General features: G+C 43.1%; 1 protein-coding gene across 1 annotated transcript in view; it reads left to right on the plus strand.

Moving 5' to 3' along the window:
• NEU1 (neuraminidase 1) overlaps positions 1-17270 on the plus strand; it is an 89729-nt gene that overhangs the window by 57891 nt on the left and 14568 nt on the right. The window lies entirely within an intron of this gene.

The following is a 17270-nucleotide window of genomic DNA, read 5'->3' on the forward strand; positions in this document are numbered from 1 at the left end:
TGAAACAATATTGTGGTGAAAAAAGCTTTAGAATTTCTATCATTGGAAAAAAAGTCCCATATAAAAGCTGTGAATGATTATCAAACAGTCTCAAATCTGTGAACAAAACTAAAAAGGGTGCCATTGAAAATTGCATCCATTACCTCTATGCTCAGTAGTGGATTAGATGGCCGCTTACCGGACACCAGCGGTCAGAAGGCCTATAGAAATGCTCCACTGAGCGGACTCAATCTGTGTCACCTTCCCTGTCAGGTTAAGACTCTCGGCCAGTAGATGCGAAGGAGAGAAGAGGACTAATCGTGCATTATCTTTCAAACAAAATTTATTGAAAAAAGAGTTGCATTTACATGAGTTGCATTTACTTGATAATGACACCAAATTGTGAAAGCACGGCTGCCTGCAGTATGGTCCGTGCGCGATGATGACACGGCTTGCTCCGTCCAACGCGTTTCCCTCAGAAGGCGTCAACTGTACACCTACCTGTCCCTTCACATGGAAGGATTGACTTGTAGTTGGTGTTGTGGGAGGTAAAGTGTTCTTCAGAAGTTGTTCGCAGAGGCCTTGTACTTCTGTAAGACAACCAAAGCTAGATCTATGTTTATACTAAATACATGTTTGGAATCATCTTTCATTGTGGATTTTATTAAACAGGGGTGCCCTGAAATTTGAATAATTGGGATAGAGTGAGTTGCGTTGTCTGTAAAAACCCTTCCTTCCTTTTGTAAATTATCCACTTGCTGACCGCAATACGTATATCCAGTATCTCACAAAAGTGAGTACACCCCTAATATTTGTAAATATTTTGTTATATCTTTTCATGTGACAACACTGAAGAAATTACACTTTGCTACAATGTAAAGTAGTGAGTGTACAGCATGTATAACAGCGTAATTTGCTGTCCCCTCTAAATAACCCAACACACAGCCATTAATGTCTAAACCGCTGGCAACAAAAGTGAGTACACCTCCTAAGTGAAAATGTCCAAATTGGGCCCAAAGTGTCAATATTTTGTGTGGACACCATTATTTTCCAGCATTGCCTTAACCCTCTTGGGCATGGAGTTCACCAGAGCTTCACAGGTTGCCACTGGAGTCCTCTTCCACTCCTCCATGACAACATCACAGAGCTGGAGGATGTTAGAGACCTTGCGCTCCTCCAGCTTCTGTTTGAGGATGCCCCACAGATCCTCAATAGGGTTTAGGTCTGGAGACATGCAAGGCAGTGGTTGTCTTGGAGGTGTGTTTGGGGTCTTTATCATGTCAGAATACTGCCCTGCGGCCTAGTCTCCGAAGGGAGGGGATCATGCTTTGCTTCAGTATGTCACAGTACATGTTGGCATTCATGGTTCCCTCAATGAATTTTAGCTCCCCAGTGCCAGCAGCACTCATTCAGCGTCAGACCATGACACTCCCCAACACCATGCTTGACTATAGGCAAGACACAATTGTCTTTGTACTCCTCACCTGGTTGCCGCCACACACGCTTGACACCATCTGAACCAAACAAGTTTATCTTGGTCTCATCAGACCACAGGACATGTTTCCAGTAATCCATGTCCTTAGTCTGCTTGTCTTCAGAAAACTGTTTTCGGGCTTTCTTATGCATCATCTTTAGAAGAGGCTTCCTTCTGGGACAACAGCCATGCAGACCAATTTGATGCAGTGTGTGGCGTATGGTCTGAGCACTGACAGGCTGAATTTCCCACCCCTTCAACCTCTGCAGCAATGCTGGCAGCACTTATACGTTTATTTCCCAAAGACAACCTCTGGATATGCTACTGAGCACGTGCACTCGACTTTGATTGACCATGGCGAGGCCAGTTCTGAGTGGAACCTGTCCTGTTAAACCACTCAGTTTCAGAATCTTCTTATACCCTAGGCCATCTTTATGTAGAGCATCTTTTTCAGATCCTCCGAGAGTTCTTTGCCATGAGGTTCCATGTTGAACTTCCAGTGACCAATATGAGAGAGGGAGAGCGATAACACCAAATTTAACACACCTGCTCCCTATTCACACCTGAGGCCTTGTAACACTAACGAGTCACATAACACCGGGAAGGGAAAATGGCTAATTGGGCCTAGTTTTGACATTTTCACTTAGGGGTGTACTCACTTTTGTTGCCATTGGTTTAGACATTAATGGCTGTGTGTTGAGTTATTTTGAGGGGACAGCAAATTTACGCTGCTATAGAAGCTGTACACTCACAACTTTACATTGTAGCAAAGTGTAATTTCTTCAGTGTTGTCACATGAAAAGATATAATAAAATATTTACACAAATGTGAGGGGTGTACTCACTTTTGTGAGATATTGTACATTGTGGTTTACCGGGGTTACGGCACAAGATATCACGCAAGAGCGTGAAGATGTTAGCCATAACCGCGATGCTGTATTTTTCAGCAGACTGCTGGTTTTCTCATGAAACTGATCTGAGCGCCTCATGGGCAGCTGAGCCAGTGTCCGAAGCTGCGGGTGGAGCTCCCCTCCTGCTAGTGCTTCTTGGGCTTACCGTTACAGTTGGTTCCCCAAGAAACTATTGGGCAGTGCGACCCTCTGTTCCTATAGGCGATCAGAGAGTTGACACTGATCGACTCTATGGCCTTGGAGGACCGAAGCGACGTCATGATGTCACTTCCGGTCCAGGCTGGAAGAAAGAAAAAAAAAGCGAAAGATCAAAAATATATATATTTTTTTTGATCTTTTGCTTTTAAAGGTAAAGAAGAGATTTTGTGGGAAAAAGGGGGAAGTGTTAGGCGCTGCCAATATGTGTGTGATAAATAAAGTGGTTAATAAATTACTGTGCCTGATGTATTGCTTATTGTTGTTAAAAATGCAGTAGTGTAACGTGATATCACATAAAACTCATAATCATGTAAAACTCTTAATCATGTAAAACAGCATAGGTTAGATATAAAAATTAAATGATGCTATAACTGGTAAAATAAGTACAAATTAGTGCCTCTCAAGTGCAGGTGAGAACAGTGATGTTGTGATATGTGCAGTATGAGTGGTAAGCACCACCCAAACTTAAAAGGAAAGAAAAAAGTGCCCACAATGATAAAGCTTTAAAATTACATATATAGAGTGAGCCAGAATAGATAAATAAATAAATGTGGTGTATGAAATCACTAAACCGTGATGTAAGAAAAAGGTATTAAAACCTCCAGGAGTATACTCCATTTAATGAGTGTGATAACAGATATTGGAACCTGGCTGAGTGAATAACGTGAACCGTGACAAGAAGTGATCAACAAAAAATATATCAGCCTTAAAAAGGTCCCAAAAAACCGTAAAGAATGGTGGTCAAGAAATATTTAGTGAGCCAATAAAAAAAAAAAATACAGAATTCAAAGCCGGTATACTGAACACAAAGCTTTGTGTTCAGTATACCGGCTTGGGACGCAGATCCGATCGGTGGAGCAAACACCGCTTATAGCTACACCGCCAAAGAGGACCTTGCGGCTCCTATTGCATATGATTGTATACTTCTGCTGCTATTTATGTGAGTACCTGCTTTTACTTGGATAGAATAAAGATTGTTAAAAACGTTACTCCACTATTGGACGCATTTTCTTTGCATATGTCCTGGGATGGCCATTATGGAGCAATAAGGTTGGGATACCCATAATACATATACCACTTATTCTGGACACGGGAGACGTGACTGAGCAGAGTGGACCAGGTGTTAAGCGAACCAGGCGACCGGACCCCCCTTCCTTGGGAGCGATCCCCATAAGTATCGACTTGCATTCCACCCCTGTGTGGGGAAATCTTTCTGGTAAGCTTGGTATTTACTAGAAAGGGGAGCACCGGACCCACGGCTTAGGGGAGCACCTGATTAATCCACACCACCACCCACCCCGTGGCACCAGAATTTTTTATGGCACTTATTATCACTATTTTGGACTATTTTTACTATTTTTGGCTCTGAGGACTTATATTTATATTTTTATTTGGCAATATACTCCTTTTAAGGCATTTATATTTATATATATATATCTACACTTTGAATTCTGTATTTTTTTTTTTTATTGGCTCACTAAATATTTCTTGACCACCATTCTTTACAGTTTTTTGGGACCTTTTTAAGGCTGATATATTTTTTGTTGATCACTTCTTGTCACGGTTCACGTTATTCACTCAGCCAGGTTCCAATATCTGTTATCACACTCATTAAATTGAGTATACTCCTGGAGGTTTTAATACCTTTTTCTTACAATTTTTCTTACATCACGGTTTAGTGATTTCATACACCACATTTATTTATTTATCTATTCTGGCTCACTCTATATATGTAATTTTAAAGCTTTATCATTGTGGGCACTTTTTTCTTTCCTTTTAAGTTTGGGTGGTGCTTACCACTCATACTGCACATATCACAACATCACTGTTCTCACCTGCACTTGAGAGGCACTAATTTGTACTTATTTTACCAGTTATAGCATCATTTATTATTTATATCTAACCTATGCTGTTTTACATGATTAAGAGTTTTACATGATTATGAGTTTTATGTGATATCACGTTACACTACTGCATTTTTAACAACAATAAGCAATACATCAGGCACAATAATTTATTAACCACTTTATCACACACATATTGGCAGCGCCAAACACTTCCCCCTTTTTCCCACATATTTGTGTATAATCCTTTGGGATTATATTCCGAAGTGGGCTGCAGCCGATTGACCTTTTTCTAGTGCTCTTAAGGCCCGTACACACGTACCGATCGTCGTCATACAAACGTCGGCGGACAAAAGATCTGCCGATTGTACGCTTGTTAGTATGGTGCCTCCGACAGCTGTCTGCGCACATTCTGCGGACAAGAGTCTTTCTTGCAAACATAAAAATTTTTGTATGCCGACACCAGAACGGACGATTGTTCGCCAGTCAGTACAGAAATCAGCCGACAGACCGCAGATTTGCAAGACTGGGCATGCTCAGAAAAGAAAAAACACAGGGAAAGTTAACCATTACATGACATCACTTCTGCAGTCAGCTGAAGTCGGCGGACAAAATTCTTGTGCTGTCTTTGCACTTTTCAACAGACATCGACATCCCGGGGAGAAAAGACGAACGTTTGTATGACGACGATCGGTACGTGTGTACGGGGCTTTACTCTACTACCCTCCTCTAGCCTAAGCGCGGATCTTTCCCTAATACTTTAAAGAAGAGATTTTGGGTCTTTGTGATCTCTTTATCCTTTCTACAACCCAATTCCAAAAAAAGTTGGAACACTCTACAATTTTTGCGTAAAAAAAGGAATGGGCTAATTTACAAATCTCATAATCTTATATTTTATTCACAATATAATATAGATATAGATAATATATCAAATGTTGAAAGTGAGACATTTTGAAATGTCATGCCAAATATTGGCTCATTTTGGATTTCATGAGAGCTACACATTCCAAAAAAGTTAGGACAGGTAGCAAGAAGAGGCCAGGAAAAGTTAAATGTACATATAAGGAACAGCTGGGGGACCAATTGGCAACCTATTAGGTCAATTGGCAACATGATTGGGTATAAAAAGAGCCTCTCAGAGTGGCAGTGTCTCTCAGAAGTCAAGATGAGCAGAGGATCACCAACTCCCCCAATGCTGTGGCGAAAAATAGTGGAGCAATATCAGAAAGGAGTTTCTCAGAGAAAAATTGCAAATAGTTTGAAGTTATCATTATCTACAGTGCATAATATCATCCAAAGATTCAGAGAATCTGGAATGATCTCTGTGTGTAAAGGCCCGTACACACGTACCGATTGTCGGCCGTAAAGATTCGGCTGACGACCGATCGGCCGATTGTAGGCTTGTTAGTATGATGCTTCCGACAGCCGACAGCGCATTTTCGGCCGAACAGAATCTGTCGTGCAAGCATTAAAATTTTTGTTGGCCAACACCAGAACGGCCGATTTTCCGCCAGTCAGTACAGATTTCGGCCGACAGACAGCAGATTTGCAAGACTGGGCATGCTCAGAAAAGAAAAAAGACAAGGAAAGTTAACCATCACATGACATCACTTCTGCAGTCGGCTGTTGTTGGCCGACAAAATTCATGTGCAGTCTTTTGCACTTTTCAACAGACAAGACAGCCCTCGGACAAAAGACGGCCGATCGTTCGGCCGACGATCGGTACGTGTGTACGGGGCTTAAGGGTCAAGGCTGGAAAACCATACTGGATGCCTGTGATCTTCGGGCCCTTAGACGGCACTGCATGACATACAGGAATGCTACTGTAATGGAAATCACAACATGGGCTCAGGAATACTTCCAGAAAACATTGTCGGTGAACACAATCCACCGTGCCATTCGCTGTTGCCAGCTAAAACTCTATAGGCCAAAAAAGAAGCCATATCTAAACATGATTCAGAAGCGCAGGTGTTTTCTCTGGGCCAAGGCTCATTTAAAATGGACTGTGGCAAAGTGGAAAACTGTTCTGTGGTCAGACGAATCAAAATATGAATTTCTTTTTGGAAAACTGGGACGCCATGTCATCCGGACTAAAGAGGACAAGGACGACCTAAGTTGTTATCAGCGCTCAGATCAGAAGCCTGCATCTCTGATGGTATGGGGTTGCATGAGTGAGGGTGGCATGGGCAGCTTACACATCTGGAAAGGCACCATCAATGCTGAAAGGTATATCCAAGTTCTAGAACAACATAAGCTCCCATCTTTCAGGGAAGACCTTGCATTTTCCAACATGACAATGCCAGACAACATACTGCATCAATTACAACATCATGGCTGCGTAGAAGATCCGGGTACTAAAATGGCCAGCCTGCAGTCCAGATCTTTCGCCCATAGAAAACATTTGGCGCATCATAAAGAGGAAGATGCGACAAAGAAGACCTAAGACAGTTGAGCAACTAGAAGCCTGTATTAGACAAGAATGGGACAACATTCCTATTCCTAAACTTGAGCAACTTGTCTCCTCAGTCCCCAGACGTTTGCAGACTGTTATAAAAAGAAGAGGGGATGCCACACAGTGGTAAGCATGGCTTTGTCCCAACTTTTTTGAGATGTGTTGATGCCATAAAATTTAAAATCAACTTATTTTTTCCTTAAAATTATACATTTTCTCAGTTTAAACATTTGATATGTCATCTATGTTGTATTCTGAATAAGATATGGAAATTTGAAAGTTCCACAACATTGCATTCTGTTTTTATTCACAATTCATACAGTGTCCCAACTTTTTTTTGGAATCAGGCTTGCATTACAAAGAATGTTTACTTTCCTTGTAATAGTAAAAAAAGAGATAAAAAATAAATGGATGGTGTAAAATGAATATTAATAATTTTAAAAAAATTTAAAGCGCTCCATCCCTCTGTGCTCGCACACAGAAGTGAACACATATGTAAGTCGCGCACTCATATGTAAACGGTAATGGGCGAACACTAGAGTGAGAGCAATAATTCTAGCACTAGACCACCTCTGTAACTCTAAACAGGTAACCTGTAAAGGTGTTTAAATCATTGTCTATGGAGATTTTTAAGTGCCATAATTTGTCCCCATTCCACGAGTGTGCACATTTTTAAAGTGTGACATGTAAGGTATCTATTTCCTTGGCGTAACATCATTTTTCACATTATACAAAAAAAAAATGGGGTAACTATTGTTTTTTTTTTTATTCTCTAAAGTGTTTTTCTCTTTCGTTCATTGATGGACACAGCTGCTTCTTCTTTATCCATAAACAAACAGGGTTTTGCAGCCCCACCTACAGAAATGGGATACTAGGCAAAAAATAAATAAATAAATCAGCACCTCCTATGGGCAGTCCTCTCTGGGAATAAAACCCCCTCTGTGCTATGGGCCTACAGTCATTTTGCCTAGTGTCTTCTATCAACATTCAGGCTGGGCGACGGGCTGGATAATCTAGATCCAGTGGTCAGCCCAGTCTGACCAGCGAGCGCGTGCAGACCACTACCTCTGCGCTTGGTCGGCTTCGACAATGCACCATGGATCGGGGTGGCCAACAAATTAAACATCTCACGGGGACACATATGACCTGGCACCTTTAGTCTATGTCACAGTGCTACCCCTGGCCGACAGTCCCCCCACTTCAGTGGAGAGGAAGATCTGTCACAGGAGCCTTACCTGCATGCTCCAATGGATCGGTAAGTAGCCCCCCTCTTCCTTTCCTTGATGGGATGTGGGGCGCAGGTGCTCCCAGGGGTGGTTGGTCCCTATGGGTCTCCTCTTACCCCCTCTTACCCTCCTTTTGGCAGCATTCCAGGTGGATTAGCAGTGTGGATGCTACCAACCACAGTGGAGGACACGGGGATCTTGCATGTTTACTGGAGAAGCTCTGGCTTGAGCCCGTCTTGGTTTGCTCCCTCTGTCTGCCCCCCCTCCCCCCTTACTCCCTGCTGGTGCAGGCCGGGTGTCTCTGTCCTGCAGCTGGGGGAGGGACACTGCTGCTGTTGTGGCCCTGCCTGGGCTCAAGAGGCACCAGTCACGGCCACCATTTAGCTTGGGTCGACGGTGGCCATGTTTTAGTAGCCTAGTGGCAATTTTCATGTAAACCAGGGAGGCATGATGGGTGGCGCCCTCTAGTGTCAAGTGGATCTTGTGGCATCCCGCCTCAAACAGGAGGTTCATGGTTTTTGGCAAGATCGTTGGATCATCTGGCAGATGCAATGGATCCGTTAGTGGTGCCATGGTGGCAGTACAATCTCATTTACTCACCCCTCTTGAATCCTTGTCTATTACGAAGAATAGTGTGAAGGGATCCAAATCATACTAGAGGCCCCCGGACTGGCCCTGCCGTCCGTGATATGCTGATGTGATGTGGTTGGTGGTGACTTTCCCTGGTGCCTACCTCTTTGGGACAATCTTCTGTCTCAAGGGCAGGTCTTCCACCCTGCTTTACAATCGTTGGCTTTGAGGGAACGTGGTTCTTAAAAGCCAGGTGATTCCGACTATGTTAAAGGCCCTTACGTCTACCTCCCTAAAGATTTCTCATTGCACCTGGAGAACCTATATAGTTTGGTGTCAAGCCGGGGGGGTTCCATCCTCGCTCCTTCTCAGTGACATGGTGTGGATCAGAAACCTGTGTTGAGCACGATCAAAGGTCAAGTCTCTGCTCTGGCTGTTTTCCTTCAGTGCTCCTTGGCCATGCATTCTTGGTTTACACTTTCCTTCAGGGTGTTCATCTTGTTGTGCCTCCTGTGCGTACTCCGTTGCCACCATGGGATTTGAGCTTGGTACTGTCGGCTCTTCAGAAGCCTCCCTTGAGAGAGTCAGGATATTCACTTGCTTATACTTCAAAGAAAGTTACCTTCCTAGTCGTTATCACCAGGTGTTGGAATTGGCGGTTTTGTTCTGCAAGCGGCCTTAATTGTTTTTTACACAAGGACAAGGTGGTGCTTCAACCTTCCCCTTCCTTTCTAATGAAGGTGGTGTCAGATTTTCATTTGTATGAAGATATTGTCCTTCCTTCTCTGTGTCCTCAGCCATCGCATCCTAAGGAGGTGGCTCTGCACTCCTTGGACGTGGTTTTGCGATTTGCGTGTACCTTTCTGCGGCAGCTGCTTTCTGGAGGTCCGATTCTATCTTAGGGCTCATGGATGGTCCAAGCGAAGAATTGGCAGCCTCTTCTGCCACTTTTTTAGCTGGATTTGGCAGACGATGGTGCGGGTGTATGCCATTAAGGGACAGGAACCCTATTACGGCATGCTCCAGGGCGGTTAGCGCCTTCTGGGTGTTCCAACATCAGGCATCTGTTTCTCAGGTATGCCAAGTGGCGACCTGGTCGTCTGTGCACATGTTTACAAAGTTTTATAGAGTTGATGTTTTAGCATCTTCTGATGCTGGTTTTGGCTGCAAAGGTTTGTGGGCGGCTATTCAGTACTCTCAGGCACCCCTTGGGGTGATTCGTAGTGTTGGCATGTTGTTCTTGGTTTTGTCTCCATTGGTTGGTTTGCCCATTGGGGGCACTGCTTAGGAATGATGTTGGCTCTGTTAACGATTCATAACATCTATCTTTTTTATTCTTGCTTTTGGTTTTTAGCATCATTTTACCTTTGTTATTATTACCATCATTTTTTGCAATTGGTGTATGTGTATGGCTGGTTTGTATACACAGGGGTAGCAGTTTGCACTGAGTGGTCTCTCACTTTTGTGGATGTTATAGACCATCAGTAAACAAACTCCATCCCAGCTATCTACACCCTTGAAAAAGAGGGTTCTCCCTTGAAATGCATCAGCCAGGCATATGCAGACGTACGTCATTGTGTCATCCAGCACCATAGGACTATCCTGGCAGTCCTGGAGGCAATTGGTTGCATTTTCCTTTACATGTGTGCAACTATCATGCATTTGTAAGAACAATGTATGCTTTTTTGGGCTTTAATACATTTTGTAAGTGGTAATGCACAAAGTCGGTGCACCCTTCTCTTGCTGTTTTTCAGTATATTTGGATACCCAAGGTCCTGAGGGGGCAGCAAGACCCTAGGTGGTGATAACAAAGACCACACAAGACCTCTCACCTTCCCACATACCACTTGAGCAGAGGAGAGATACTGTTTTAGATTATCTTTTGTTGTTACTACTTAGGGACATCCCTGCCAGTTCATGGATAAAAAAGAAGCAGCTATGTCTGTCAATGAACGTAAGAAAAAAATAGATTTTTTTTTTTTGTTACCGTAAAAATCCCTTTCTCTGAGTTAATTGATGAACCCAACCCCTCTATGGAGTTTCTCCTTTGACACTGCTTGTGACTGAGTGACTGGAGATTTATAGCAGAGAGGGGTTTTTTGCCCAGAGAGGACTGCCCATAGGAGGTGCCGAGTTTTTTTTTTTCTTTTTTCTGCTTAGTGTCCTAATCCTGTAGGTGGGGCTATGAAACCCTGTTTGTTCATGGATAAAGACGAAGCAGCCGTGTCCATCAAGGAACAAAAAAAGGCATTTTAAGGTGAGTAACAAAATAAATCCCGTCTTTTTTTTTCCCAAAAAAATGACATTTGCAAAACCGCTGTGCAAATACCGTGTGACAAAAAATTGCAATGATCGCCATTTTATTCCCTGGGCTTTCTGCTAAAAAAAAAAGTATAATGTTTGGGGGTTAATTTTAAAGTTAAAGTAATTTTCTAGCAAAAATACTGATTTCTACTTGTAAACAAAAAGTGCCAGAAAAAGCCTGCTCTTTAAGTGGTTAATCAAGAGTCATGGAAAATGGTTGCGAGAGTCCAGTGGCGTCACTGGGGGGAAGCGACCATGGCTCCCCCCAACATTATGCTTGCCCCCCCCTCCATGTGCCCCCTACCCAACAGGATCCCACCTCCTGCTCTGGGATGGCAAGTCGGTAAGCCCAGATTGTGGGTCACCGCCATCCCAGAGTATTATTGTGAAGAACGGAGCAGACACTAGAGGAAGCAGAGCCAATGCTTCCTGTATAGTTCTGGCTCCTGTCACCAAGTGTACTTTGCCTGTGACAGGACCCACCAGCAGTACCAGCCAGCAGTACCCACCAGCAGTACCAGCCCTGAAGGATAGCCAGCAGCAGCCACCAGCCATACCTGTCTGGGGGACAGCAGCAGCCAGCTATACATGCAGGAATCATGAGGAAGAAGTGAAGATTGAGGTCAGTTGAGGTGCAGGTAAACCGCAGTGCATCCGTGTGAAAGCAGCCTTAGGCTCCTTTCACACAACCAGTACAACCCTGTCTGTTTTTCCCCCCATTCACCTCTAAAGTGTCGCAGATGTAAATGGACTTGTGCCCATTTACACCTGCCTATCTCCAATCCGATCAACTTAAAAAAACAGATTGGTCCCCTTCTGTCTGGGCGGATCAGAGGGCCCGTAGAGTAGAGCGGGCTGTGTCCGTGTCTAATCTGCATATGCTGACACGGACCTGTCATCTGCCTGCTCCACTCATTGTGGCCTGCGACCAGTTAACAGGTCGCTAAAGTGGCCTTCGCTCCTCAAAAGGTTGGGCACCCTTGCTGTAGGGGCGTGAGTCCCGGATTTAGAGATGCGCTGTAGCAGCCTTCCCCTTTAGTTTCGCCACTGTGTGTGGTGGAGGAAAGGGGTCCCAGATGGAGAGGTGCGCTGTAATGTATCGCATCAGGAGACCCACGGGGAAATCATAAAGATCTCCCATGAAGTTGATAAAAGTGTTAAGACCGCCGCCACTGTCGCCGCTGGCCCTAGCACTTTCATCACTGTGGTTGGCAGGTCTCACTATTCTTCCCTGCCTCCTCCACACTGAAAGCATGGCATCTACTGGGTAGAATGACACTAATACTAGGCTTTATTACAGCGTAAACTGGCACCAATATTAGACTTTATTACTACGTAAACTGGCACAGATACTAGGGGTTATTACTGCATAAACTGGCACCAATACTAGGCTCTAATACTGTGTAAACTAGCACCAATACTAGAGTTTTTACTGCATAAACTGGCACCAAAACTAGGGTCTAATACTGCTTAAACTGCTACCAATACTAGGGGCTATTACTGTGTAAACTGCTACCAATACTAGGGGCTATTACTGCGTAAACTGCCACCATTAGTAGGGGTTATTGCTGCATAAACTGGCACCATTACTAGGGGTTATTACTGCATAAAATGGCACCAATACTAGGGGCTATTACTGTGTAAACTGGCACCAATACTAGGGGTTATTACTGCGTAAACTGGCACCAATACTAGGCTTTGATTCTGTGTAAACTGGCACCAATACTCAGGGTTATTACTGCGTAAACTGCCACTAATTCTAGGGGCTATTACTGCGTAAACTGCCACCATTAGTAGAGGTTATTACTGCATAAACTGGCGCCATTACTAGGAGTAATTACTGCGTAAACTGGTACCAATAATAGGGGCTATTCCTGCGTAAACTGGCACCAATACTAGGGGTTATTACTGTATAAACTAACACCAATCCTAGGGGCTATTACTGCGTACACTGGCACCAATACTAGAGGCTTGTACTATGTAAATTGGCACCAATACTATGGGCTATTAATGCATAAACTGGTTTCAATACTAGGGGTTATTAATGTGTGAACTGGCACCAATACTAGGGGCTATTACTGCAAAAACTGGCACCAATACTAGGGGCTATTACTTTGGTATAGAAGAAGTGCGCTGGATGAAGTAAAGTAAAGCTGCAACCTTAGAACCAATCGGGAAAAATACTATAAATAAAAAAGCAGGTGCGGTAAACTCATATGTGTCAACCAATCAGGTTGGGGTGAACCAATCAAGTGATATCAAAATAAATTAGTCACAAAACTGATAATAAACACATCTCACAGTGAATATTGAATGATATAACTAATGTGCCTCAAAGGACAAAAAGTAAATCAACAGTATGAAATTAAGAAAAACGCACACTAATATAAAGTGCCAAAAAATAAAACTCTTAAAAGTGCAAATGAGATAAGGTGCATAAAGTCCAAAACAATGTCCGTGATATCATGTGATATATACAGTGACTTCCAGGTGTAAAATTCACAGCAACTTAAGGTGCAGGTGATCCCACCACCATGTCTGGACTGGCCCCTTACCAGAGAATGGAAATCTTAAGGGCGTATAGATATTAGAATCCAGATGAAAAAAATGCCCAAGTGAGGATATGTGCTGGAAAACACCACTCAAAAGGGAGGATGAGCCTCTTACCGGATGATTATTGGCATAGGGCTGATCACAAACTCTCCTGATGCTAAATATCCTCCTTCCGGGGCAGCCTAGGTCTGGATGAATCCACTCTGGTACCAATGAATGTGTCCTCACGGTTTCTGCAGGTAGCCTAGCTGGCTGATGATGCTATTACTGCAAAAACTGGCACCAATACTAGAGACTTGTACTGTGTAAACTGGCTCCATTACTAGGTGTTATTACTGCGTAAACTGGCTCCATTACTAGGTGTTATTACTGTATAAACTGGCACCAATACTAGGGGTTATTACTGCGTAAACTGGCTCCATTACTAGGTGTTATTACTGCATAAACTGGCACCAATACTAGGGGTTATTACTGCGTAAACTGGCACCATTACCCTCACAGGATCCCAAAGGACTCAAATTCAGACATCCGAAAAGATAAATAAAAAGGATCTAATGCTCTCCGTTTGATAGGACATTTATTTGAGTAAGCATAAAAGAATGAAACTCACATAGATGGCACTGACACAGTGCTAAGGTGCAAGCCCACTGACGTAACGCGTGCGGGGGAGGAGTCTGATGTCACCCGCGTCGCTCCGATGATTTGAACATATGCTTGCACCTTAGCACTGTGTAAGTGCCATCTATGTGAGTTTTATTCTTTTATGCTTACTCAAATAAATGTCCTATCAAACGGAGAGCATTAGATCCTTTTTATTTGTCTTTTCGGACATCTGAATATGAGTCTTTTGGGATCCTGTGAATCCTGTGGATATTGTTGCTCTGCTGGTCCTTTGGCTGTCTTCCAATACTGCTTAAAGGCTTAGTGACCCCTGGTGGTCGAATGCAGGAGGTGAGAGGCTGTATTTTCTGTGGTGGAGGTATCACGGTTGAAGTGGTGTTTATATCTACCTTTCTCACACTGGAGATTTGCCATCTTTAAGGACTTTATGGACTTTATATGTGTTATATGCATTTTAATAAATTTGTAATGATTATTTGCATTATTTATGTTTAGCGCTGCACTATAATTTTTTTTATTGTACACTACATAAGACTCTTCATTTGACTTCTTTGAAGAGGTTGTAAACCTCCGAATTTTTTTTTTGAAAAAAAAAAAAAAAAACCTGAAAGGCAAACACATAATGAGCTAGTACGCATTGCATACTAACTCATTATGAAATACTTACCTAAGAACAAACCCCCGAGGCGCCGACCGCTCACCTCTCTCGTGGGTGACATTTTCTGTCACCCTTCTTCCGGGTTCGCGGCATCCGGCCATCTGATTGGCTGGACCCGCGATTACGTCACTCCCGCGCATGCGCACAGGAGCCGACGGTCAGGGCACGGGGCCCAGCGGCCGTTCCTTCAGAGCGCATGCGCCAGTGATGTCACTGGCTGCATGTAAGGTAAATATCTCCTAAACAGTACAAGTTTAGGAGATATTTACAGTACCTATAGGTAAGTCTTATCATAGGCTTACCTATAGGTACAACTTGCAGAGGAGGGTTTACTTCCTCTTTAATAGTGCATTCTAAGGGGAAAATGTAATGATTTTGGTTTTGATTTATTTTGGGATTTTTAAAGCTTATAACTTTCAAAGTCCTTATCCATTGCTATACAGTTTTTGTTTTACAGCACTGATAATTTTGATGTCATGGACCTTTGACTGAAATGTAATTTTAGTTTTAGTCATAATTTTAATCATCTGAATTGTTTTAGTTTTAGTCGTATTTTAGTAAACTAAAATCTCCAATACCCATATGAACTTCCGCTTTCCTTGGGGGGTCCACCTGTCTGTTAAAGCCCCAGCCCCCTGACTCATTTATAAACTGTAGAGCCTGGTACGCTAGGCTGTTATTCCTTTTAATTAAAAGGGTTGATATATATGTGAATTTCACTTCAGTGCCCCCCCCCCCCCCCCACACACACAACTGTTAACACCACTCAGTCACTGAGGTCCATGTTGTACTAGCCTCTCAGCATGCACAGCTCAGTTTAAAGGGCCAGAGGAAACAGCAAGCAGGTAGGTAGGGTTGTTCTATTGCAGAAGAAATAATGCATGTCTCTTCTGCAAAAAAAAGCCTGCCAGCTCACAGGATTTTACAGTCCCGCTTTAAAGAGCCCAGCCCAGTGCTACAATTTTAACCAGAAATATACTAAGCTTAAAAAATAAATCTAATGCAGCCGCCACATCTAGATACAATATACTACATTTATGCTCTTTAGATATCCTCTAAAGCAGAACTAAAGTTCTTCTTTTTCTTTTTTTTTTTTATGCTGACAGGTGTGTGTGTATATATATATATATATATATATATATATATATATATATATATATATATATATATTTTTTTTTATAACAGAAGAGACTCTATGGGGTAGATTTACTAAAACTGGAGAGTCAAATTTGGTTCAGCTCTGCGTAGAAAACCAATCCACTTTATACATGAGGGAAGAGGAGGGAATGCTGATAGTATTGATCAATGGATGGTGGAAGGAATGCTGATATGGTAGAGATCAATGGATGAAGGAGGGAATGCTGATAGTATTGATCAATGGATAGAGGAAGGGATGCTGATATAGTAGTGATAATTACTATATCAGCATCCCCTTCTCCAACCATTGATAAGTACTATCAGCATTCCCTCCTCCATCCATTGATCACTACCCATCTTAGCATCCCCTCCTCCATCCATTGATCACCATCAAATCAGCATCCCCTCCTCCATCCATTGATCACCATCAAATCAGCATCCCCTCCTCCATCCACTGATCACTACCATATCAGCATCCCCTCCTCTGTCCCTTGCTCACTACCATATCAGCATCCTCTCCTCCATCCATTGATCACTATCATATCACCATCACCTCCTCTATCCATTGATCCCTGCTATATCAGAATCCCCTCCATCCAGGGGATGCTGATGTGGTTGTGATTAATGCATGGGGAAAGGGATGCTGATATGGTAGTGATTAGTGGTTGGAAGAGGGGATGCTGGTGTGGTATTGATTAGTGGTTGGTGGAGGGGATGCTGATGTGGTAGTGAATAATAGATGGAGGAGGGGATGTTGATGTGGTATTGTTTAGTGGGTGGAGGAGGGAATACTGATGTGGCAGTGAATAATGGATGGAGGAAGGAATGCTGATATGGAAGCAACCAATGGATGGAGGAAGGGATGCTGATATGGTATTGTTTAGTGGGTGGAGGAGGGAATACTGATGTGGCAGTGATTAATGGATGGAGGAGGGGATGCTGATGTGGTAGTGAATAATGGATGGAGGAAGGAATGCTGATATGGAAGCAACCAATGGATGGAGGAGGGGATGCTCATATGGTAGTGATCAGTGCATGGAGGAAATGATGTTGATATGGTTGTGATCAATGCATGGGGGAAGTGATGTTGATATGGTTGTGATCAATTCATGGAGGAAGTGATGCTGGTATGGTAGTGATCAATGCATGGAAGGGGTGATGCTGATATGGTTGTGATCAATGTATGGAGGAAGTGATGCTCATATGGTAGTGATCAATGCATGGAGGAAGTGATGCTGATATGGTAGTGATCAATGCATGGAAGGGGTGAAGCTGATATGGTAGTGATCAATGCATGGAGGAAGTGATGCTGATATGGTTGTGATCAATGCATGGAAGGGGTGA

The sequence above is a fragment of the Pelophylax lessonae genome (genome assembly GCF_965119305.1).
Source record: "Pelophylax lessonae genome assembly, chromosome: 7".
Lineage (NCBI taxonomy): Eukaryota > Metazoa > Chordata > Amphibia > Anura > Ranidae > Pelophylax > Pelophylax lessonae.